The sequence below is a fragment of the Thermobia domestica genome, chromosome 3 (genome assembly GCF_964235325.1).
Source record: "Thermobia domestica chromosome 3, izTheDome1.hap1.1, whole genome shotgun sequence".
In the NCBI taxonomy this organism is placed as follows: domain Eukaryota; kingdom Metazoa; phylum Arthropoda; class Insecta; order Zygentoma; family Lepismatidae; genus Thermobia; species Thermobia domestica.
Window position 1 is genome coordinate 204,854,162 of NC_137456.1, and position 27,706 is coordinate 204,881,867.

Sequence of the window (27,706 nt, forward strand, 5' to 3'; positions counted from 1 at the left end):
CGCGATTAAACGCGAAATTCTGCCGAATTAGCGAAATTTGCAACAAGTGATATTCCACTAAATTTACGCAAAAGTGACAATTTGTTAACGCTTTTACCATTTATTCATTACCATTATTTCTGACTTGACAGCGTGCTTCGCAAAATTCCAACATCCCTTTGGCCCATAAAGTTATTCCAAAAGTAAATGATCTAATGTCCGAATATAATCTTGTGGCACAACTTATATTTAAGGAAGAAACTAAAAAAGAATTAGGTGAGTTGAGTGAACAGAGAAAGAAGAATGCCGAAAAGAGGTTCAAGGAAGGGGTGGCATGCAGCAACACACTGGCTAACATGCTTAAAAAGGATCCAGCTGATGATATCTTTAAGACATTGACATCATTATTTCATCTTCCCCAGCTCAAACTTGCAAAACCTGATGGTAAGTTTTCTAGCAATGTGATGAAAATTCCCATTTTTGAGAAAATAGACCACTATGAAATTTTGAAATTTTACATGCAGTTACAAAATGAACTCCAAACGGAGTCTACTGTTGAAGTTTATAATGTGGAAGGAGCGTTGCGCGATATCTTAGATGAGCATTCAGAAATTGCTGGAAATTGTCTCCAACTAATGTACAGTACACATCAGTTTCAAACGCTGATGTGGAGAGGGTTCTTTCTTCTTACAACGACATACCGACAAAAGAACAAATTTAACATCGGAAAACATTGAAACAATGCTTACGTCTTATTTGCATAAGTAAGCTGTGAATACTAAAGTTATGTTATCTATTAATCTTCTCTATATGTGTGTGTTTTTTTCTTTAAATGATACTTTTGAAAAATGAAATATTCAAGTTTTACGTTCCATGCTTATGTCGGTTAGGCTAAAGGACACGGTGATGATGAGAAATGAATGAAATGGTGGAATGAAGAAAGTGGGAGGAAACGGGATAACCCCGAGAAAACCCACGAGCACGGTGTTTGTCCACCACAAAGTCCACAAGGCGCGATCTGGGATCGAACCAGGGACCCCAAGCACCGGAGGTGAACGCTCTTGAGCCACTGCGCCCCCAAATGATACTTTTATTCAATGAGGGTGCTTAGTGTTATTTTTTAAAAGCTAAGATATTGTTTCATATAGTCATGCATGAGCTCATATCATGATGATTGATGAGTGGAAATTAAGGTGAAATGAAAGATAACTAACTGTAATTGCCAAGGAAAATAGTGTTCTTACATTGAATTTTTATTCGCCGATTTTATCCCGCTTTACGCATATTTTTTTTATAACGAAATTACGAATTCTTATTTACCACAAAATCGTGTCTCTACTTATACGCAACGGCGCCAATTTCTCTGTAACTTTGGGGGGTATTCAAAGAAGAATACATACAACAATACATATAACAATAAAAATACATATAAAAATACATATTCACAAAAATACATTGGGGCCTACATGAGATTTGAGGTGGACCGGGTCCCCCCAGTATCGGCGCCCTTGCTTATAGGCAAATTAACATAGGACTGCAAAGAGACGAACAAAATTGGTGTACAAAGACATAGTATAAATTTTGCCTTGCAAAGTAGAGACTTGAGTTTTCGTAAATGTTATGAGTGCTTGAATTTTTGTAAATGTTATAAATATGTTCGCTATGTAAGTAATTGCAAATCCAGAGATAACTGAAATAATTATTTGATGAAAATAGTAATCTACATGTTTGTAATCTACATTGTGAACATGTTTGCCCACCCTAATTATCTTGGCATTATGTCAGAGTCTCATTTATGAGGGAGGACAGGGAAAATGTATACGATGCAAAGGAACCTGTATACAAAGATAAAAGAGAAACAGCAATATGCCTGACACAAAGAAAAAAATAAATAAGAATGACCCCACCTTGCTGATGTACTTAATGTATTATAGTGGGAGTAAATTCTTCAAAACTATTACCGTTCAATAGAAAACTTTTCCAAAGACGAGAGACATACCGATCAATAGATCTTATTGAGCAGAATAAGGTGATGTGGCTGAACGTATATCCTCATGCGTAGTTTATAGGAAAATCGAGGAAAACTATCTTTTGTAAACCTAAAATTAATGCTGTACAACAACCACGCCACCTTTTAGGTTGAAATTAATTCTGAGTTATCCACTTATCAAGTTTTTCATTCTGACACTAAGAAGGCGACAATATTCAGTATGATTAATGGAATATATTATTGACTCTTAAACTTTGATATTCGATTAACTATAACACTATCTAAAGATTATACATATGACGAAGAATCAAATGAAAAGGCAATTAATTTTTCTCATTATTTTACAGCAGAGGGAATACTTGCTTGTACATTATTTTGCTACATAGTCTCTTCTCAGTTCAATGCACTTACGCCATCGGATCGGAATTGCTTCGACATCGCGTAAAAAAAAAAAAAAAGTTTTGGTTGATGCTGTAGCCACTCGTGCACCACGGATAGGACTTCTTCTTCAGGCTTGAACTTCTGTCCTGAAAGGTGCTCCTTTAATATGCCAAAGATGTGGAAATCTGACGGTGCCAAGTCTGGCGAGTATGGCAGGTGTAGGTGGCACTTGAAGCGTAGGTCGTCGATGCTTTTCATGGTTGCACGAGCAGAATGAAGATGATTCTATCGTGTTGAAGTAAAACATTTGCACTCAGCAATCGCCTTTGCTTTGTTGTATTGTTGGCTTTCAAATGATTTAATGTGACACTAGTCACTGTGATACGTAGGGGCATGTAATGTTTCGAAATAACACGATTCTTATTCCAGAATAAAGTCAACATGGCTTTCCCTGCAGAGAACTGGCTGCGAAACTTCTTTGGTTTCGACGGAGAAGAATATTGTCATTCTTTGCTTGCACGTTTCGCCTCTGGTTGAAAATGGTGATCCGATTTTCATCCCCAATGATATTATGATCTAGAAAATCATCACCCTCCTCTTCTTCAGCAGCTCTTGACGTGTCTCAACTAGTGTTGTAAAAAAACGTTTTTTTTTTCTGTGAAGTTTTTTTTTCAATAAAAAACATCGTTCTTTTTCATGTTTTTTTCAAAAGTCTGTTTTTTTTCTGGCAACTATTATTTATTGATTTATGTTGCAGATTATTGAAATAATCAACAGAACTTGAGTCGAAGCCCTCGTAACTTACAAATCGTTTGTTTCTTTGTATCTATACGAGCAAAATTATGTGATTATTCCTTTCGGCCCCAGGTCATTTTTGGCGTTTCCCTACATTTCCAGTTACTGACTTATTGCTCAAAAGCTATTCATTCGATTGATATGGTTAAGGCCTTGTTTTTTAGAAAATGGATGTGGCTAAGTTTTAGTGTAAGTTGCATTGCAGTGTTGCCAACAGGTGGGAAATTATTGAGGGAAATGTAGGGGTGAAAATTTACAAAAAAAATCCCTAACCGAATTTCAAAATTTTTTTGTATCTAGCACCACTGCTGCTATATGGGTTCAAGTTGAGTTGAGTTGATTTTAGTTTAGCGTCCCTTTCAGCAGCGAGGCTATATGAGACGTGGACCTACTGATTAACGTGGAATCCGAACCACATGAGCTCCCGCCGGGAATCGAACCCGGGTCTCCCACGCCAAAGGCGCGTACGCTAACCGCTAATATATGGGTTCAAGTAACCTAAACAAATCTTTGGTGTGTTGACAAGGTACAGTGAAATCCTGAAGTCGCTGGCTTCCATTCAAAGAGAGAAAGAAAAAATTCTGTCATACACATGAAATTTGACACTTTTTACGTCTCAGAAGCAAAAATCAAATATGCCGGGGCTACAGCTTTTCTAATTATCATATTGAAACTTTTTATGGTGCGTTCTGTAGGGCAAAGAGGAAGCTTTCGGGTAGTGGTACGTTTGTTTAAATGTAGCCAGTAAGAGGGTAATAATAGAGGGGAAAATGGAAATTTTCCGAATTAATCACCGAATAGCGGGAATTAATTGTTTTGGCTGGAAACGCTGCCATCAGACAGACGAAAGCTATCTGAAAATAAACCGTAGTACTCCAAGAATATATCCTACAAGTATCATGGCGATATACAACAAAGTGGGCATGAAATAAAAAATATCTCATTCTACCTGAGAAATTCACCATTTTCTTACCATTCACAGAACATGGTTTATTATAAACCTCAACTGTACTTCCCCTAATTATTCTAGTGAAACATTTTATAGTGCGCTGTGTAGGCTAAGGATGGGGCTGTTAGACCTTGGTACGTTTGTTCGAATGTAGCCAACAAGAAGGAAATAATAGAAATAAAAAAAGGTGATTTTTCCTAAATTTGCCCTTAAAATCTGGAATTAAAATTTTCTGTACCTGGCAACACTACTATCAGACACACACAAACTATCTTAAAATAAGCTTTGGTATCCCTCTAATATATCCTACAAGTATTGTGACGATATCTAATAAAGTAAGCATGTCAATAAAAAATATCTCATTCTACCTTTAAAAAAATCACAGTTATTTTCCAATTAGAAAACAAGGTCTACTGTAAACCTCAACTGTACTTCCCCTAATTTTTCCTATTGAAAGTTTCTATAGTGCGTTGTGTAGAGCAAAAACGAGACTTCCAGATACTGGTACGTTTGTTCCGATATAGCCAACAAGAGGGCAATAATAGAGACAAAACATATAATTTTTCCAAAATTTCCCCCTAAAGTCTGGAATTAAAATTTTCTGTAGCCGGCAACACTGCTACCAGACAGACGCAAACTATCTTCAATTAAACATTGGTACACCACTAGTATGTCCTACAAGTATTATGGCGATATTTAAGGAACAAAGCTTCTAATTACCAAAAATATATTACGGTAAACAGAAAAGTAAGGAAAAAATAGAAAAATCAACGGTTAGAACCTAAATACGAATTTTACGTGCGCCCCCTAATTACCCCATTGTAACGATCTGTACTTGCGTTTGTTAAGGACAAATGTTCGATTGGCGTAAGTTGACTTGCACTCGGACGTATAGGTACGGATTTATAAACAAAAATTTCTAATTTTTTGCCCAAATATAGGAGAATTTTAATTTCCCTAATTGGCAACACTGCGCGCAGGCCCGTCCAATTGATGTCAACAGTTAGGTATCCATCCGGGGTATCTACCTGGCAAGTCTCAAGGATGTCTTTCTACAACGAAGGAAGCTACAAGGAAAAAAGAAGTAAAGGAAATTCGAAATTCGAAAACTCTCAAATTTTTGACTGAGGTGAAATTTGAGAAGGAAATTCGACACCAGAAGAAAAAGAAATTAATATGATAAACTATAGTCCAACCATATTTTGCAAGAATAATATCCCGATATCTTAATTAATGTCCACACAGGAGCGGATTAAACAAGTGACACACCCCTGTGTGCCACTTTGGCCATCTGGGCCACCGAGTATACATTTGATTACATTTTTTTTACTACTAACTCGTGTTGTTGTAGTAGTTATAGTCTCGACTAATAATAATATCGTTGTAAACAATAACTTTATAAGGAAAATTTTCTCTCGTTTTTACATAGTTCCAACACTGTTAATAAGAAATGTAGGGTGTCTCAAAATAAATTTTGGGGTTTTAAGTCTTCGTAGTACCTATTACATTTTACGTACAATTATAAGCAATGCATCAAGTAAAAGAGCACCTCAAACAGTCTTTGCTACAAGTGTTCAATGTGAGATTCATTCGTCACACGGCACACATCTAGTCGATAGGCGAGAAAGGCCCATAAACTTTCCGCCATATGGCACAAGACACATTCAATTTAGGGGAGTCTCGTTTCAACTGTACCATCTCCTGAGGATTTGCTGACGGCCAGATGCAAACATTATGAGTGTTCACATTAGCTCTTAGGTGAAAGGTCGATTTATCACTGAAGACGACACGATCCAGAAAATCTTCATTGTTGTGCAGGAATATTTCACTTGCGAAATTGGCAAGTAAACCGTAGTCTGTAGGCTTTAGACCTGTAGCAACTGCAAACGATAAAGACGTAGTTGCAAGTCTCCTTAATATTCTTCACACAGACGGCTGCACGGTACAGATTCAGTCTTTATTAAAACACAAACAGCTTTCTGCTCTCTAGTCTCCAACTTTGCTACTTGCTCTTTCTAACAGCAGACAGAAGAAACAATGCGTGTACATGCGTGCGTACAAAACTGAATTACTCTTTCATTTGATATAATATTTATAATTGTAAGTTAATTGTAATAGATACTACAAAGTTTCAAAACCCTAATATTAATTTTGAAACACCCTGCATTACTTCAAATTGAGTCATCCTATATTCATGTCTTTTATATACATATCATCAGGGCCGGTCCTAGTCAATTTGTCGCCTCGTGCAATGGCATAATTTGCCGCCTCCCCTTTTCTCCAGAAAGAACAAATCTTAAAAGTAATGATTTTAAGTATGCTAGTCCAGCATGAACAACAAAGGTGAGGGTAAGTGCAGTCGCACTCAGAAAGGCTTAAATACTTACTAAAAATGTAATCCTGTTGTGTCTGTTTTTTCTTTAAATATTAATCTATTATGTTAGTGAAAGATAAAGCAAACACACCTGCAGAGGAAAGATGGTAATCCTTTTTATAGAATTCACTATCGAGCTTTAATCTCAATGTATCAGTTTGCAATTCCAGTGCAACTAGGTCTTTTTTATCTTTATTTCTTGATTTTTCTTCTACATCCGCTAACATTATTTTTTTAAAAAAAACTTGTTTCTATCTTCAATGATAAGGAACTTGTTTCTGACAAAAACAAGACTAGTTTCATATCAAAACTGTGATAACTTACTAAATGGAACAGATATTCACTACTATTCGAGAATTGAATTCTTGCATTTGACAACAATCAATCAATTTGTGCTCGGATTTATTCAACCATTTGCTTTAGCATTGTCCATGTGACCTTAAACTAATGCAACCTAAGCATAATTTATGAATGTAGTATTCAAATAGAAGGTCAGCTTAGTAAATGTAACTACCATCATCATGAAGTCTGTTTCCAAAAATAAATATTTAATTTAAATAATATACTTCTCACAGATTTTGCCGGACCATCCAAGCTTGCCGCTCCACGCAAATGCACGTGTTGCATATATGGTGGAGCCGGCTCTGCATATCGTATATATCTAGTCGACAAATTATTTATATATGGCATTTAGAAAAATACTATTAGGCAAATTAGTATTAGTTTTTACCTTTAGACAAGTTATTAGAATTTTATACCGTTCGTGACATTATTTTCGTACTTATTAAAGGCCTGCTTTCCCGAGAAAACAAAATTTCATTTCTACTTTTATTTCTTAGTTGATATTGACGTAAACTGCTGAAACCCGAATTGTTAATAGGTATTGTATTCATGTAAATTGTAAAATATTTGTAGCGTATCAGTACATAGCGTTTAATTTATGTTGCATTTTACGGTGATTACACCTACATATAAAATATTTCATACTTAAATAGATGTAAGATGCATTACAAATGACTATTTAAAAAAAACGAAATTTAGAAAAAAAACGAGAGGCAATGTTTTTTTTCTAAAAAAACGTACATTTCTGAAAAAATACGAACCGTTTTCTTTTTTTTTAATTTACAACACTAGTCTCAACCTGACGACCTTTCAGTTCCTGCGTCACCTGTCGAGGAACCCACCTGGCGGACACTTTTCTGTAGCGGAGTTCATCATGCATTATGTGCTGTACTGAACCGAAGCTTATATTCAGCAAGGAAGTCATTTCAGTCACTATGACACGCCGGTTTTCCTGGATAAGCCGATCTTCTGCGGCTACGGACTTCGCTATCACAATACAATGAGGCTGACCCGGGCGTCGAGTATAGGCAACAAAGTAGTACCTTCTGTGAATGTCTTGCACCATTCGTAGACTTGACGCTATGACACGTGGATATCTCCATACTTGCAATGAATATCAACCACTTTCACATCTTCATTAAATAAAAATCGAATAATTCCATGCTATTCCTCTTTAGTGAAAATTGATTTTTGATCTAATTTTAATTGAGAAAATTTAGGAGGTTGGTGAAAACTTGTAAACTTCTATTGCATAATCTTGTTATAGAATTAAAAGTTTACATATTACAGATTGAAATTGCAAATTTTTGTTTTCTGTAAAAACTAAAACGTCTTTAATAAATCAAGTTATGTTTAACAAACAACAGGAGGGTAATACCGCGTAGTCGTTGTCACGCCGTACTTACCAAGTTTGGCCATTTACAGTGGATAGTAGACGGCTTTTGACAGGAGCAACTTTAAAGTATTGAAACCAATAGATTTGTTGCTTAGTGCAATCTAAGTGCTATTTTATGAAATTTGTATTTTTAATAGAAAAGCGATCTACATGTAGTTTGGCACCATAGAAAGAACAGAGCCCTATTATTATTCCTCATCACAATATAGTAGACTTCTCTTAGTAGACTTAATGCATTCTTATGACTTCAAGTTAAAAAGAACTTTTTTCTTTTGGAAAATAAATAAATATCGCTTAGATCTATCTATCTATCTATCCTTCTTGTTTCTTTGATTCTGCCTAGATCTTTGATCTTTACAAGTGTAGCTAATTTTGAGGACATATGTAGATGTAGAATCGTTGTGCGATGAGGATGAACTGGATGATTCTGACTTATCAAGTTCTGGAAATTGTCTCTCTATCGATTTCGGAAGAGGGAATTTAAAAACATGAAAATATAAATAAGATGCAGTTTGAATATATTTAATCTTTGATTTAATGTCCCATGCTTACGTCCTTTATGCTAAAGGAGACAATGATCAATGAAAACAAATTATAATGCGAAAGATGTAAATTAAAATGTGGGAGACAACGGGAGAACGCCGAGAAAACCCAGGGACACAATGTGATCTACTATAAATTTAGACAGCCTGAGATCGAAACAGCTGTCCCTTGTTCCAAAGATGAGCGCTCTACCACTGAGTCACTGTGTCTCCCACAATAATTTAAAACATTATTTCTGTAGCGATCTCCTAATAGTAGGATATAAATTAATATAGTGTATTCGATAGTGATCCCTTATGTCGTTATTCGCAGACAAATTGTTGAAGCTCATAAATTTAAGGGAAAACATTTTTACCGTGTAGAGATGATGTGAGGCTTACCAACTGTGCCACATAGAAGATTTATTATAACTTTCATGTATAAAATAGTAGGAGGAAATATGGGGTATTTTATCCCTATACTATTAGACCGTAACATCAAAATTATCTATTTGTGGACATTTATTTTTATATAGTAATTCTTTCCTTTTTTACTCTCTTTCTTAAAGAATGTATTACTTGCATTATTGACAAACTTGTCAGGAACGTTTTGTATATCGTATCGACATTAAGAGGTGGTTCACGTGTTGCAGTGCTGAAAATATCGGGAAATGTTATGTGAATTTCGCTCGTTTAGATACTGAAACTTCTTTTAACTTTACAGTTCTGCTACACTAATAAAAATGCTATCAATTATTAGAGCGACTTTAGTAATAGTTTTCTTTGCACGGTAAGTAGTATTCCCTTATGCACAAAGTTTGGAATTCGATGTAAAACTTTTTGCTTGTAAAGCGGAATTGCTTTAGGTACTTTACACAAGTTTTATGAGGATGCAAAACATTTCTGTGAGCAACATTTCTATGGGTTTCTAACTTTAAAACACTAAAATTACCATGAAATATTCCTCTTTGCTTCATGCAAGTACATCGTTTAACAGGCTAGATCTTGGTGTGAAAATCGTAATAACTCCTATGTTACCTAATTACTAAAATTATTGACATGATATTTAGAGTCACGTTACTTGGCAGTATTGGGAATGTACATTTTCTTACCTTGTGTTCTTGACTTAAGATAAAGTTCTGATTATATATATATATATATATATATATATATATATATATATATATATATATATATATATATATATATATATATATATATATATATATGTCAAATATAAATGTCAACATAATACTGTATTATAAATTAAGAGGTAATTTGACTGAAAGATAAGTCAATAGATCATTTACTTAACGTATTAGTTAATGATAATTATCTTAATATATACGTTTGGAATTAGCGAATCGGCATCGTTCTGGTAACGATGCGTTGGGAAAACATAAAACGTTTCTTCTTTTAATGAGCATGTAGAACCATTTATTACTTTATTAAATCAATATTACGTAAGATAATATAGGAATCTTAGAATGAATTATTACCCAGAATTTCTTTACGATGCGAAGTCACTTCAGTTATTTTCCTAAGTCGTGTCGGATAGAGATAAAAGAGAATGTCGAGGTGAAACAATGACACTGAGCATTTGGCTTATGTGAGATTTTGTATTTGTTCCCGAGTAAAGCGTCGAAGATTGAATTATATCTAGCTACATGCTGTATATTGAAACAAGCATCAAAACTTGAATACATAGCCTAGATTTATAGGTTATTTGACATCATGGGACTACTCGAAGCATGAACATGATGGCTACTAGATTATTTTTACACAAAAGCAAATTTCTTAAACTACTTCGTTATATTTCAGACCGAGCTACCTCTGGAAAGAGTTATTGAAAATTTAGCAGTGGCTCATAGCAGTCAAAATTTGGCTACAAGATTTTCTGAAAATTTTAAAGAGGAACATTACATTTCAAACAACTATTAATTTCTGTAGGGTGTTTGGTGATTCTACACTTAACTTTGATGTTCATTCATAACTTTTAAGCATTTAAGAGTGAAAATCTACTGTTTTACCTAATGATACACTCATCAACAGATCTATGAACCCATTGAGCCTAGGGAACTTCAAGTTTTGTACAATTGTTCCTCTTGAATACTGGGCTGTAAGTAAGGATGATACTTAGCGAAATGCCTGTACTAATGGGAAAAAGGAGGATTGAATATTTGTCGACTTTCAAACTGTTATTCGTAGAAACTTTGAAATTTTCATAAATAACTTCTTTCTGCCCTATGTAAAGGATAAGACGCAGTTTTGCGAACGTGAATCCAAAAGGGGAAAATGGGACCTGAATGTTTTCTCGTCGTTCAGCAGATCTCAGAAAATGTGAAGCGTAGGGACTCGAAATTTTGCATGAATGTCCTTCTTGAGCCCGATGCAAAGCATATGAATTAGTTTAGCGAAATGTAAATTCCCGAGAGTGTTAAATGTAGGAATTTTGCATAAATGTTTTTCTTGAATCCTACGTTACAGACAAGACTAGTTTCTTTTTATGCAAACCCTATGGGGAAATGATGTTCTTAAAAATTAATCGTTATCCACAATATTTTCGAAAGGATTAACAGTAGAGCATAGAAAATGGAAATTTTACGCAACTGTTTTCATTCAGCACGGAGCGTTACGAACTATCATTTCAAAGGAGGAAGTTGAGGGCTTGAAAATTTACTTGCTTTTAATCTGGTCCCAGAAGTAAGATCTATGAATTTTGTAAAGTTATCTGACCTGCTTGAGTTCTATTTAATAAATAATCGTTTTCTGGCATTTTCGTATTCTATTACGTGTATTTTAGTATTTTATATTCATTAAAGAAAACATTGTGTGTTTGAAATTCCATATTATATTCATTACAAAATCGTTGCTTTCATTCACTTACAAATTATAAAGGATAAGCTAAAATAGACCAATGCATACGATAGACAAAATTTATCAGGATTTTAATTCATGGATAGTTACCGGTGCTAATCACTATTTGACGCTGAGTCGATCGACCATACTGACTGGATTTGACCTCGAATACACTTGGTCATGATTTCACCATAAACACATTAGGTCATGATTTGACCGATTACAATTCCTAGTCATTCGATTAATGTCAGAAACAGATAATCATGATTATTACTACATTGCCTCAATTTGAGTTTACGTTGGAAATTGCGGTTAGAATTTTCATTGCTACATTTCAGTTCACCTTAATATTCAGTCTTATAATTTTGATATATGAAGAAAATATTTTCAGTGACGGTTTCTTGTGTATTTATGCTCTGAATAGTTGATGTTTTGCAATCGTTTTGTTCACAGTCTGTTCGTGGTTCGACTTGCTCATCCTGCTAATTCAGAGTATCACTTAGTTTGCTTCTCCTTATAGGAATAACTTCATATTGTTGTGCAGGTGTTGAAATTTAATCGAAGTCGTCAAAATATCATTGACTAAAATATTTTCGTAACAACATCTCCGTCATTACTACAACTCCGATATGAAACTAATGCCAGACATTGTGTTGGAAGACTTGCTGTTGTTTACTACTATATTCGTAGAAATAATGAAATTTAACTATCATTAGAAACTACACAACGATCCATTTGCTGATTCTTATGAACATTCTGGCGTACTAAATTCATCATGGAATTGATATGTGTTTCAGATGGAACATATTTTTCTCTCAAACAGTTTTAACGTTCATTCATTTTGTCTAATCGTGTAATCATTCTGTCGAGTCAGGAAATAATTCTTTCCTCCCATATTTTGAACGTACTTTTCATTTGCATCAAGTCCTTATTCGATAAGACAATTTTGTCTGGTTAATCCTTACTTATCTTCGAGATTAGACTACAGTGCCCAGTCCTTGACACCATATTAAACAACAACTATATGCCTTGTTCACTTACTTTATATTAAATAAATAACTGTTTTCCCAATTGCCATTTTAATATTTTATTATGGTTTTTGTTGTTGAAACATTTTGCTGCCAAATTATTAATTTACTAATTTACAGTTTAATTATTACACTGAAGACACACAATATATGAATCTCTAATTAAAATAGGAATTCAAACCGACTTTTCACTCATGAGAATCGAGCTAAGGACCTTGCTTGTTTTCCAAAGTAAATGCATTTATCAGGAAAAAGTTTGAACAAAGATATATACTCATACCTAAGACAAAACTTTAGAGCAGATTTAACTTTAAAAAAGGATCATAAAGTATCTTTTTGGTCAAAAGATATAGAAAGAATCGAATTCTCAAGACATCGAAGATTTTCAGGATATGGTTTTTAAAAGATTGGTTTTATTTGTGACTTTCCAGTATATGTTGTGTCCCCTCCAGTTGACTCGAAGAAGGAGACAACCTCCTTCACAATAAAATTTTCTTGTAAATTATTCTACTGTATGAGTCAACAAAAAAATATTCCCTTACCTAGCAATAGAAATGTATAGACTGATTGACTAAGCATAATTTTCTGTATGAAATAAAGATGTACTGGAAGAAATCTGATTATCCATTTTTGTTTACACAGTAAAAAAAAAAATATTGCAATTCTTGAAGCCTATAAACTACTGAATGACACAAATGAACAGCCTGAAAACTCTTTAGATAGTAAAAGAAAAATTCATACAGCAGAATGGTATGATAAGCGCCTTCGATAGACTAATGTTCTCTGTTTAAAATTTGCAAAATTGGAAATTTAATATTCTTGAAACACACCCTAATTCATAAATAGTAAATGTTATATTGTATCATCAGTAGATTTCTTCTCCCTTTAATTAGTTTTGAGTTTTATAAATACAATGCTTTCAGTTTAATTATACTAATAATCTATAAATTAAATTTCTAATTAAATGGATAACATTTGATAATAATGGAGAGAGTTTATGTCAAATAGATTATTTTATTTAATTATAGCAGATACATATAAACAAGAAACACATGATATAATTCATTATATACATAGCTGAGGAAATGTATATAAGTTGCATGCGTTACGAATATTCATAGTACTAGTTTTTTAGAAACTTATTTTTCTTATAAAATTTTGTGAGCCTACTATGATTATACACAGTAGTAGGAATAACAAAATTTATTTACGCAATTTCTCAGTGGTTACAAAATGATAGAAAACCTGTAAGATTAAACTAAATACACTGCTGTTTCTGAAATTTACTACATCAGGAAGTAACGTGTAACTAGAAGGATATTTATAGCACACATTGTTTACATAACTATTGGGTCATGGTTACAGTGTCAGAAATGTTCAACATCTCTAACCTTGATAAATCAGTATAGTGTGAAAAATGCGCGTGCTGCAATCAGAATCTTTACAGTCGCTACATCAATCATGCTGTGCTTATGAGAAATGACCTTACGTGCTGTTTGTATGCGAATCCACGAAACATCGATATTGTCTGTTGGAAATTTTTTTTTTTTTTTTTTTTTTTTTTAGTTTAAGTCCCACGTTTATATTCCTGGGGTAAGCGAGACGGTGATGATAATGAACGAGAAGATGGAGTGAAGCAGTAGGAGGCAACAGGAGAACCCGGAGAAAAGACATGCTCACGGTCTTTGTCTACCACAAAGCCCGTTTGGCGGGAGTAGAGATTGAGTTAAGATCGCTATAAACCAGACGTAAGCACTCTACAACTGAGCCTTCGCACCCTGGACGAATAAATTGTCGACCAACCGCACCCCCACATACATTCGTTTAGGGTGTTTCAGGCGATCGTGTAGACCAGAAAAACATCGTTTCTTGTCCTCCTTGAAGACAGGCTTGGACGTTTCCAAATACATGTGAAAGAACACTATCCTGCTGAAATATGGAGCTCGGTGTTGTCTGATAGACGGGTATGACCTCTATTTATGAGTTTCCCGGAAGTAGCAATCACTGGTAAGGTTACCCCAATATATAGATGCTGAAATTGCATACCGTATTCAATGATGCCCAAAGAATCATATCTAGCGTTCTGCCGCTATAATGATCAACACTACACATTGACATATTGTATTCAGCACGATAATGTGTACCGTACTGTATTTCTCTTAATCCTTTGGTCAGATTGAAGCCTGATTTGTTCGAAAACCACTACCGTCTACTACTCAGCACATATAGCGTTCACGCGCCCTTTTGTGGTATGAGATGTTTGTGGTTCTGGGTCAATGGAAACTGCCACCACAAAGGCATGCGTGCATCGAATTCAGCATTCAGCAGAAAATATTGACGAAGAGAAGTCCTCAACTATCACCATAATCTAGCGTCGTACTTATATTGTGGACAAGCTCTACAGTTTGTCACAACTATACGCACAAGATGTCTGTCATTCCGTGGCTTGGGCACATTTTTTGGGATACTGCTGACTGTCAATATGTATGGTTCTTGTGTGTCCTTTGCTTCCACACACGCAACACTGGCTTCTTGGCATGCTTAGTACGATAAGCCGCTTACCTGTGGATCAATTATTCGACCTCGTTCGAAGGTAGTTATCTGGTTATATTGCGCTTATTGAGGTCAACTACGTAGTGTCACTGGTTCACACATATCCCGTTCTCTTGTGCAGACAGGACTAATCGAGTGTTGGGTAAACTGCCAGCATGCGATACTACTTCGTATACCAAATGAAGATGCTGGTGGAATGTCAACCAGAACTATCTACAAGAAACTGTCTGTGTTAACACCACGATGGAAAGAAAGACTAAGGCCAGAAGACTATACGAGCGCCAACTGGCTTGTGACCACTGGAAATTTATTGTGGCAATGAACGAAAGGTGTGTCTAGCTAAAACTGTGGAAAAGTTTAGATCATCACTTAGAAGAACATTCATGAAAAAGATCTTATAATTTTTGCGTCAACGCAAAGAAAATTTCTCAAAAATTTCCATGGTTGTTAACTTGGTTTTGTAACAGAAACAAGCTCAAGATTTGTAAGGTTATAAGAAGAAATCAAAATCAATGCTGCTTCTTTCCAAGAACATATTTTATCTTCAGTTCATGTAAATGAAATGACAGCATTGTATGAGGACAACACTCATTTTGTGGAAATACACCAGGACAATGCTTCAAGTCACAAGGCCAAAATTGCTGACCTTCTACCGTACTAGCTGTAATTAATATCCATGCCATTCCGTTCAATGAAATTCTTGTCCAGAGTGCAGATGTTAGTTCCGCGGATTACTGCTCTTTTAAACTTCTCAAACAGCTCTTTTCGAAACGAGACAATATAGTGCAGCTGCAACGAAATCTACTGCAGTGAAAATTAGGATGTAATCCACTCCTATGACTATCACTTCAAGCATGATCGATGATAACGAGATGGAATATTTTAGTTAAGCGATAATTTCAATCAGTTAGAACGGAAATGGATCAGTCTCTGTAATCGAATAAACATGCACATGGTAAGTATTGAGATATGCACAGGATATGTTGGTTCCTGATATTAATGTTTCCTAAGAATTACGACAAGAAATCGTTTTCAACAAACCTCTGTATATAAGAAATTTCCTATGAGGAGTCTTGAATTGGCAATCAAAAAATCTGCACAGGAGATGAATACATTTGTTATTTGATTTCAGTCAACGAAGTACATTGTGCTGTTGGCGGCCACAATAATAATAATAATAATAATAATAATAATAATAATAATAATAATAATAATAATAATAATAATAATAATAATAATAATAATAATAATAATAATAATACATCACAATATTACAATACCTACAGTAGTGCTTTTAAATGTTTGGGAGAAAAGTTCGTGATAGAAGCTCTGAAATCGTCACTCCAACTTTTGCATTCAGCATAGGTTAATTGTCGGTCTGGAAGCAACCTGTCTATGAACTTCACTTGTTACTACTTCAGAAGTCGTATTTAACAACAAAAAGAGGCTCATAAGTAACTGTATAATACAACTTACCACTACACTTGCAATATGAAATAAATCATTTGACATTCTCAAAATGTATTAAACATTAGAGATCAGCACATGATTAGCATCACTACAGCGGTATACGAGAGAGATAATCACTTAACGTGTTTGCTCGTTGTTCTTGTTCCTTGAGGTTGAAGTACATCTAATCGGTGAACGTGGCAACCATGTAAAATATATTTTCGTGTTTGATTGTTGGAAATTTGTGGAATTTCGAAACTGTTGATTATCCACTTGCAAAATCTATATCTACAGGCGCAGCCAAAATGATGCGAGTAAGGAATCGGTAGCTAGCAGAGTCAATGACTAGGATCCTATCGTCCCTACCACACCAATGAGCGAGAGGACAACTATTTTGTGCTCTTTGCTATTTCTAATTAAAACCTTTCACCAACTCTTTCATTTTTTTTCACAGTTATAATTGTTGCGACTTTTTCAGACTTCAGGTCATAGACACATCTATCATACAACTGGAAAAGCGCCGAGAACGTCGCAAATGAAGGGTCAAATGACTATATACTTTTTACTTACGAAACTTCTGTCTGCATTAATCTGTGTTTGGTGTGCTGCGGCGATAAAATAGGCGAGGTTATTTTTATGCATTCCTACTGTAATCTGGTACCGAGCGTTATTAGTTATGATATAGTATTGAAAATGTCAAAGGTAGTTGATAGATTTTAATCTAACGTAATTTTTCCGCACCGAGATGGGCACTATTGTTTAAAGGTGGATCTGAACCACTACTATAGTCATATTTGTAACCAATGCAAATATCCTCACCTGAAATCGAACCCTGGGCCACTCACACAGAAAGTACGAGCGTTAGCAACTCGGCTACGTAGAAGTTCAGGGTAAAGAAAAGAGCAAATTAGGTATTATAGGTAACATAAGTATTAAGTAAGTAGGCTTTGTTTGACATTGTGAAACTATGACACTCCAAAATTAGATATCATTTGATAATATCTGAAACCGGAAGTAGTATAAAGATAAAATGGGAGAGGAGCCAATTTAGTGTCGAAAATAGATTCCATTTCTACCGTTACACTTTTAACATTTCCGATTTCAAAACATACTATTTTACCCGGCCTTCTGTGCAAACACATGAAGTAGCTAGCGTTATGTATTTTTAGGTGCTAAATTCTTATCGACAGTGCCGTATTTAAGGAGGCTCTCGGGCTTAAGTCGTCCCGAAATTGTATTTACCAGTGGCGTATTTAGGGGGATGGCTTCCGGGCTTAAGTCCCCCCGAAATCTTACTTACTATAGTAAAGTATATGAAATATCTTGCAGAATTTTCACATTTTCAGGCAAAGCCCCCCCGAAAGTTAGCAAAGCCCCTCCAGAAACAAAATCGTAAATACGCCACTGGTATTTACTATATTAAAATAAATGAAATATCTTGTAGAATTTTCACATTTCGAGGACTAAAGTTGGCGAAGCCCCTCTCGAAACAAAATCATAAATACGCTATGCTTATCGACAATCAAATTCTTTATATTTCATATAGTTTATGATATATAATGAAAAATATATTTAAACATTACTGAATATGATACAACGACTCTGAATATTAACATTACTCTTTGTCTCTTACCGTTTTGTTCTGATACCTTTCAGCATATAGATGGACGGGCAGAATCATTCGACTTTCCATACTTATTTATAGAATAGTTTGAAATTCCAATAATTATCCTTATATTTGTGCGCCTAATTCTTGCTGAGCATCACTGTATGCGGCTATTCGTTCTAGGTATAGATGATTACAAATGTTGTTGGTCGAATTTGTTCACTAGAAACTTTAACCTGATGTCAGTAATCAGGGGCGTTATGACCATATATGATGCACTTCGAACAGATAGGAACAATGTTAAAAGATATTGGAAATGTTACTTTTTGAAAAAACGCTTTCTTTCGAAAAAGTGCTTAGATAAGTATCATACTCAAGGACTTATGTGGTATCTAATAGGAGAAATATTCATAAGAAATTTGATATCTCAAACTTTCCTGGAGATAGGATAAACACGAGTAAAGTTTGCAACACTGCTTAAAATTATGTAATTGCAAGAAATTGTTGCTATTGCAGCTACTGTGCACTATCACTGTAATGCTGTACGTAGAAGCAAGGGAAAACAAAAATCATTTTCCACAAATACGTAATTTTAATCAATGTTGCAAACTTTTACAAGATTTTTTTCTGGAGGTCAAAATTCAATATGTGGAAAAATGATATTAAAATTTAAAATTACTCATAAAATTAGACTAAATTTACAAAAGGGGAACCGGACTCCTAGGACCCACCCTCCTTCGTACGCCCCTGACTGTAGTGTTATAAAAACAAAGAAAAACACCAATAATTATTAACAATTTCCACAAATAGACAACTTTCTACGAGTATATATAATACAAAATTGATTGACTCACACCCCAACAGGTCTCAGAAACTAGGTGTAGAATCTTGAAATTTTATAAGACGGAGTTTTGCAAAATGCCTATCCTAAGGAAGGAGGGTGACTTGCATGATGTTTTGAAGTTCGCCAGTTCTTCGAAACTATGTGCTAGGCGTGAAAGCTTGAAAATATGTAGAAATGATTTCATTGCTTCTAGGCTGTAGGTAAGAAGAGGTTTTGCAAAAATCTGTCCTAAGGGGAAGGGGACTTGAATGATTTTCCTTACGTTTGCCCATCTCCATAACCTTGATATTTTGCAGAAATGATCTCCTTGCATCCTTACCTGGAGATAAGAACTGGTTTTACGAGAAATGTCTATCCTAACTATCCTAAGGGGAAATGAGGAGTTTAAATGATTTTTTGACGTTATTCAGATCTCCGAAACTATTAGGCTTAGAAACTTTAAATGTTTTAGAAATGTTCTTCTTGCATCCTAGGCTGCAGGAAAGAAGAAATGTTGCGATATGCTTTTCTAAGGGGGGATCGAGAACTTGAATGAAATATTTTACATTCGGCATATTTCCGAATTCAGCTGTACAAACTGAATTCAGCAAAAGTAGGAAGAAGCTTAATTCATCTCTAATTGAGATAAAGCAATTTGTTTTGTCATGTCTTGCTTGCAGTATCAAAATATGAGGATGTACTTTGCAAATTCAACCAGTTCCAATCATTACCTCTAACATGACTCGTAATCGTTATCAGGACCTACATCCATCTACAACTACTTTACACGCCTTCATTTCATTTATTTTACAGGATGTCCGAGAAGTCCTTCCCTTATTACAGAAATTGATAACTCAGGCTAGAAATAAGATAGAAATATGAAACTGGTGTTGAATTGTTTACAAACTATAAAAGCTTTGGTCACATCAGTACACTTCCACATGAGCACCCTTGGTAGCACGTAGCACATCTAGGCGATATTCAATTTCCATCCACACATTAGCCAACATCACTGGAGGGATCGATGCAACGACTGTGGTTATTCGTTGCTGCAGGGTTTCAAGATATGGTGGTGTCCTCCCAAATGTTGTCTGGAACTGTCTCTGCACCGTGGTTGGTGATCGTGTCTCATGGTACCACAGGACACACTGTGCTTCTCCTGGTTGGTTGTCATGGCTTCTTGGGCATCTTACTTACGTACTACAAACCTAAAACAAAAAAAAATGAGACTTGGTAAAACAGAACAAACCTAACACAGACAAAAACTTTTATAGTTTGTAAACAATTCAACACCAGTTTCATATTTCTATCTTATTTCTAGCCTGAGTTATCAATTTCTGTAATCAGGGAAGGACTTCTCGGACACCAATTTTTACACCCTGACTAGCTGGCTCTCTTCTTCCCGTTGGAACTCCTTCGCGATCTTGACTACAGTTATACCTTACTTGGACTATTATTACACCCTGTTGTGACTATACATTTCTTTCACTGATTTCGACAAACTGTTTCTATAACCTTGCATTTGCACAATGACAATTTTTATTTTAATGCATTTTCTTGACTATATCATATCAGGCAATTCGACTGGAAAGTCGGCCAACAAATGTAAATGGCGGCATCCGCCATTTGTAAATTTCTTTACAAGTTTAATACAAACAATATAATTTTTTAAATAAGTAATTCAAAATACTCACATTTTTAGCATACTTGGCTTATATAGTTGATGCACCTATTAAAACACCATTAACGGTGAAGGAGACAAGACAAGAATTTACCGTTCAGCATGTCATTTTGTTAAGAGTAATGTGATTAGATAGACTAAGTTAATAAAATCTTTGTAAATATCATTTGGGGTTAAGTTTAGAGTTGCCCCTCTTGATTTTTATAAAAATTAGGAAAATTTACAATAGAAATGAAGTAAGAAATAATGATTTGGGGTTCATATGTGATGTTTAGATGTGTAATTTTGGCAGTAAAGTTATGTTTAATACGGGAAAAGATATGTAGAAATGGGTACTGTTTGCAACACGGGGAAGGTGTCGATGATTCAGTAGCATGGTAGTCGTATAGGATGGCGAATCGGTATGTTGAATTGGTATTTCCGCATTGAGTTTTATTGAATTATGTAAGAATAATGAAGATAATCTATTAAATTTTTATGAGAACCGCGGATTACTGAATTTTAAGTGATAATTGAAGCATTTATGAGAACCGGTTCCAGTAACTAAAGTCTTACCGCGTAACGTAACCTAACTTAAACTAACCAAACCTATCCTAAACTAACCTGACCTAACAAGGTTTAATGTTTTAATTACTGTTTTGTAGGTTTGAAACTGGAGGGGTAACTCTAAACTTAAGCCATCATTTGACATTATATTTACTTGTAAATTCTATATAATGTAAATAAGGACTCGTATGTCATTAATACTTTCATGTCATTATTCTATATTTTTCTTTCATTTCTTTTACAGGTGAGTGGGTCATTTTCAACTAAACTGTACTACGTAAGTATTATCTATTGAATGACATATTGCAATATTATAACCTGTGATCTGTCTAAATGTTACATGCAGGGATGTAATCTACTTCGGGGAAAGTGTAAAGCTTTTCGGGAACCCAAATTCAATATGAGGATAAATCATATTAAAATTTGTAAAATTATCTCTGAAATTAGGCTAAATTTACAGAAAAGTCATTATTTCGGGGACGGAGTCTTAACACCCTGTACCCACCCCCTGCGTTAGTCCCTGGTCATATGTAAAGCAGTCATCTCTAATGTAATTACAATTTAACTTACAGATCAATATTTGTACTTATTTTACATATGATCACCATCATAAGTATTTTTTCACCATTCAAAGGCACCTTGCAACAAACTAGGAAGCTTTTATGCGTTAATTTCCTGAGCTAATGATTTGGTAATCAGAGTAATCAGCTTTAATACCAGTGGCGGATGCTAAGGGAAGTCACACAAGTAAAAAAATAAATTTTATTTTATAGCGAGGGAATTGCGTCCCGTACAACTTCAGAATACTGTATACAAGAATCAGTACGCTAGTGCTCAGTTGTATTAATCGAGGATTAAGATCGAATGAGAAAGTACGTTGATTATTTTTATCTTCGGATATGAACTTTACTTTGTTGCATCAACAGTCTCTAATAAAGGATTAACTTATCCATAAATAATCAGAAGTTGCATAGAACTATGACGTTTACGACTCGACGTCATTGAATATCGTACGTTTGGTTGGCTAGAAAGTACGTGAAATAACCGAAAACTGATTTGCGCAGCATGTGCTAATTAGTGTTACTAGATATGGAAAGAATGCCAGCGAAAAACTTCACTCCTCGGGAAGGCAAATACGTCCTAATGCTGGTGGACAAATACAAACATATCCTTGAAAGAAATTTAAAATGCCGTATCAAATACTAAAAATGAAACTACACTTCTGATATTTTACAATATATAGGGGCTCTCAGTTTAGTTTTATGTATAATGTATTATGTCTGGAGTTCAGATATTGAAGGCAAAAAGTAAATAATAATAATAATAATAATAATAACAAACTTTCTGTTTTAACAGATCACACTTCTTTCTCTGACTTTCAAGATACATTTTGAAGCAAGGGTGAGTGAAGGGAACAACCCCATTTTCTTGCATAATGTTTGACCACGACCTACACTACACTTCACACAAATACTGTGTGCTCTTAAATCCAACGTTTGAGTCTTGTACTCAAGTGTAGAGAAGAATAGATTAAATGCGTACAGTAGAGTAAAGTAGCGTAGGTTAGGTTAGGTTACACAAACTCAATATTTAGCCATTATTTTCAAATGTTAGGTTAAGTTACATTAGCTATGACCATGTCTCATCATAACATTTTATTTAACAGTTATGTCAACAAGAAATTCTCGCCGCGACGACCCTGGTCGTCAACTTTCTTAAAACCCAAATGTTTATTTAAGTTTAGATTTTCATCTCTCCACTCCGTGAAATAACAACAGCTTACGAGTCTCTAGGCTTAAGTTGATACTTGCATCGCCATTTGGATTTGCTCCAGAAAGATTTACGTAAGTATATATTTTGTAACTAAGTATACAATATTTATTTTAGTAACTTCATTTCGGGTTTGCATAATGTTACCAACTGGTGATACTGATGTAAATATCATCTTTTTAAAGTATTAACTATACCCAAGTACGCATCCAGACATTTTTGTTGGGAGAAGTCCAAAGTGTTGGAGCGGGGTATCCAATACTAAGACACTACGTCTATGTAGTGTTGAATTAATGTTATTCTCCACCCGAAAAGACGATAGTGATTATTAAGTACTTCTGTCTATACTCTCAGTTAAAATTATAGGATTCGATTATTTTTATGAGAAAAGAAATAGTACAGATGAAGTGTGAGATCAAATCTTTATGTTACGTCAATCATTCTCTTCGAACAAGCATAGATTTATTTAAAAAATGTACAAATGTTTGTCGAGCTAAGAAGTTTGGGAGGGTCCAGGCCTCCCGCACCCCTGGCTATACCCAACGTGTAATTAAATATGATGGAACAAAAATGTTACAGGTTGTTTCATTGTTGAAAGCACAATAGCGTTCCGCTTTTTCTTTTCGATTAAGAGTGCACCAACAAGCAAACTATTTTATTATAGAATCTGGGTAAACTTTGCAGAACAAGCCAGCAAATTTAGTGCAAGGATGGGAGCAATTCTAGTTTATGATACATAGTTAGATATTCTCATTTTCTGGTCAGGTTTATTATTATTATTTTTATGTATTCTTGCTATATTTACAGAGCAATAGCTAGGGGAGCGAACGGGGCCATCGTTCCGAGCGCTGATAGCAAGAGGGCGCCGAACGAGCAAGAAAAAAAAGAAAAAGTGTTGAAATGAGTAAACGACATGGCACCCAATAAAAGTATTGAAGCCCTATTAAATCAATATTGTTGTCGCTTTGCAAAGAAATAGATTTCTTAAAATTTTCTTGTGAGCTCCGCTCGCAACCTAAACATTTCAATGACAGTCACAAAGAGCTTTAATTATTACTTAACCCTTTTAGGATTTCCACTCTTTGAGATAAATTTTAGTCTTTCACTCAAAGAGTTACTGCTTCCTTACCATTTATCGTAGGACCATGGTTCGTACCTAGTTTTTTCAGGATAGAGCATACTTTCCAACGGTACCACTTGCTTCTCCGGGAAAAGCTGGGAGATTTTTCGAAAAAAAAATCGAAATTTTTGCGCTCCTCAGGCTTGGGCCTGGGTTCACGTAGGGATTGATTTTTATATATAAAAAAAAAGAAACAATACTTTGTTATATATATAATACATGTGCAAAACAATGGGAAAAGATAGGCACAGAGGACTGCGTGACGTCATAGTCCCCCTACATTTACAGATCCACTTTACCTCTGAGTATTAGAAAATTACATTGTCTATCAAGATACTAATTTCATTCATATAAATATTCCGATATGTGTTGAAATAATTAAGAGAGTAAAAACGCAATATGTATCACTATATGAGTTACTCGAACTTATTGAGAAAACATTTTTTTTATGTTCTGTCCCAGACAAAATTCGATTAAAAGGTTTAAGAAAAGTTGAGTAAGGTGATTATTTTAGACCCAGGAGTGTAAAGACCGAGTCAATCAATGAGCATGTGTGTGAAATTAGTAAATCCTTACTATAAGAATGTTCTGAACTTTCTATATTGGCCACTCACTTCAATTGACCCTGAAAGGTCATTTCGGCACATAAACTTATTTTTAACATATAGTAGACGAAGTTTAACATTAAAAATATTTGAAAACATTCCGCACTGTACTGTAAACATTCATCCTACACACGATGAACATTGTAAATAAGTGAATCTGAAATGAATAAACTTTTCCTTAAGTACAGTGCATATTTTCAAACTTTTCTTTAGTTGTATGCATATTTTTAGGTTTTTAGCCTCCTGACGCCCAGAGGAATCGCCTACATGAAGGAGGAGGAATTTTTGGTTCAGTTTTTAACGGTTAATTGTTACGGATCCCAATATTAATAATTTGTGAACTTTAAGGATTTCTGGTTGTGCGTATGCGCAGAATCGATTGTAGAGCCATCCTGAAGTTGGTCTTGCTCTGGCAAAATAAGTTTCTCAGTCAGAGACATTTTGAATTCATGTAATTTGAGAATGTTCTTGGATGAAAGGTTCTCTAGTTTACATTCTTGTCTGTACACAAACCATGAATATACGGCTGCCAGATCGAAGAAATGCAAAATTGTTCGAAGTGTCCATTTCTTCGTTCGTCCTTTCATCCTGTAAAACGATATCATTCGATCGCAAAAATCTACTCTCCCCCATACATCTTTTGTAGTCTGCATCTGCTGTTGGCATATGTATGTCTACTTTCTCTTTATTTGTTTTCTCCATCGCTTGCAAACTTGAACTACATCCTTCCCAACATGTGTGAATGCCATAGTAACTGACCTATTGTCCACCCATTTCACTATTACTATCTGTCCATCGGATCTGAAGACTTCGTCAGCACTTCCTTTCCCGGTTTTCAACAATCTTTGTTGTTCATAAGTTTGTTTTTACTTGGTTTGGAAATCTCCCAGCCATAATAGTACCAGTGCCATACACATGTTTCCGAAAGTCTGTCAAGGAGTGGAATTAATGCAAAGAACCGGTCAAAATAAACTTAATTACCGGACTATAGATCAGAAAACAAAGAAATCACAGTCGCACCATCAACACCTAGCTCTCTTTCCATACCTGGGAATGTTCCTTTACCTTGATGCATAATAAAATCCTGCACTTCACCTTGAGTTGATTTTGAGTTTAACGTCCCTTTCAGCAGCGAGACTATATGAACTTCACCTTGAAAACTTGCAAGAATGAATAAATTCACATCCACTGAATTTCGTTTTCCGCCTACGTATTGACTCATGATCATACGTTCACTAAAAGGAATAATCTGTTCCTCGAAGCAAACGAAAGCTGGTCGCGGTATTTGAACACATCCTTTCGAACACGTTCAATAAATAGTCGTACTCTCCAAAATCTATCCATTTCTTTTTCAGCATCATCAAATACTACTTTTATTTTTATCTGAAGGTCCTGATAACGATTACGAGTCATGTTAGGCAATGATTGTAACTCTGGTTGAATTTGCTCAGTACATTCTCATATTTTGATACTGCAAGCAAGACATGACAAGACAAACTGCTTTATCTCAATTAGAGATGTGTTAAGCTTCTTCCCACTTTTGCTGAATTCGGTTAGTACAGTTTTTCTGTTATTTTGGCAAACATCTCATTATCAATAAAATACAGAAAGTAGGAATTAGGTTCTCCTACTTAAATGGTATTTGCGCAGTATCACTGGCGACGAAACTCCTTTCATAACCAGAAAAGAGAACGCTGAATGTTAGATTCTGCATGTGTCGAGTTAATTGTTACGTCATCGTCCGCCTGGTCTTCATCATCACTTTCATAATCAGTGATATCTTGTTCATCAAGATCAGTTGAACAAAATTCGTCTCCAGAATCTGCAGAAAAATCTGCGTCTAAATCTTGTACAAACGAATTTCATCAGCTGACAAAGATATCTGTTTGCGAACTGAAAAGAAAAAAAAATATTGTTATAATTTCTTATAAATTTACTAGTTCCACACAATAAAAATTAGCACTTTTTTCCTGATCGTTTTTTTTTTTTTTTTTTTTTTTTTTTTACAGAAACCTATAGAACTACCCTAAGCTGGAAACTTATTTAGTCATAACTTTGTGTATTTGAGCTTAATTATACTACTTTCTGCAAAATTGAAAACTTTTGAGGGGGGTGGACTCCCAGAACTAAATCCTATGTACCCTACTGTAAGCAGTGTTAAATCTAACAAGGTAGAACAAAAAAAAATCTTTTTAAAAAAGATAACATTCAACAATGCGCAACAAAAAATACTGCGTAATTTCATCCTTCCATAAAATTTACTAATGGAAACCCAAGGTAGAGAGCCCTTTACAACAGCAAAGAAACCGCCCTGTACACCACTAAACACAGTTTTTCAAAACCAATATTCTATGCAGATTTTAAGTTATCTAATAGTCATACAGCAGGTGAGGATTCAAAACATTTTGTTATTTTCTAAGTACTATAATAAATACATTACCTGAGCGCTGCGTGTCGCGGCCCCCGCTGCTGCACGACGCCATCTTAACTGCTGTCCAATTGTAGAACATAAGACGCTTCTGTTATCGTCTGCCGAAGCAAAATTTGAAGAGTAGAAATTACCCTATGAAAGGTTTCAACTCAGTAAAACTCGAGATATCCGCAGGAACGAATGGGCAAATGACGTCACTTTTTGTAGAGGCGGCTCTACACGGAGTGTCAGGAGGCTAGTGCATATAAATCCGAGCCTTAGACATTACTTTTAATTACTTGTTGTTTTACATATCCTGATTAGTGTTTCCCACGAGACGAGACGATACAGGATTTTTCTGATGAAATAGGATACAAGAAAGAGTTGAGTTGAGTTTGAGTTCATCGTCCCGTTCAGCAGCTAGGTAGACTATATGAGACGCGGATCTACTGATTAATGTGGAATCCAAACCACATGAGCTCCCGCCGGGAATATAAGAAAGAGATCTTCCAACAGAAAAAAAAAATAC

At 35.0% G+C, this 27,706-nt stretch overlaps 1 protein-coding gene across 4 annotated transcripts in view; it reads left to right on the forward strand.

Annotated features, from left to right (window-relative positions):
* Positions 1-27,706, forward strand: part of Ten-a (Teneurin-a transmembrane protein) — a 1,171,522-nt gene that overhangs the window by 280,991 nt on the left and 862,825 nt on the right. The gene's annotated exons all lie outside the window — the stretch shown is intronic.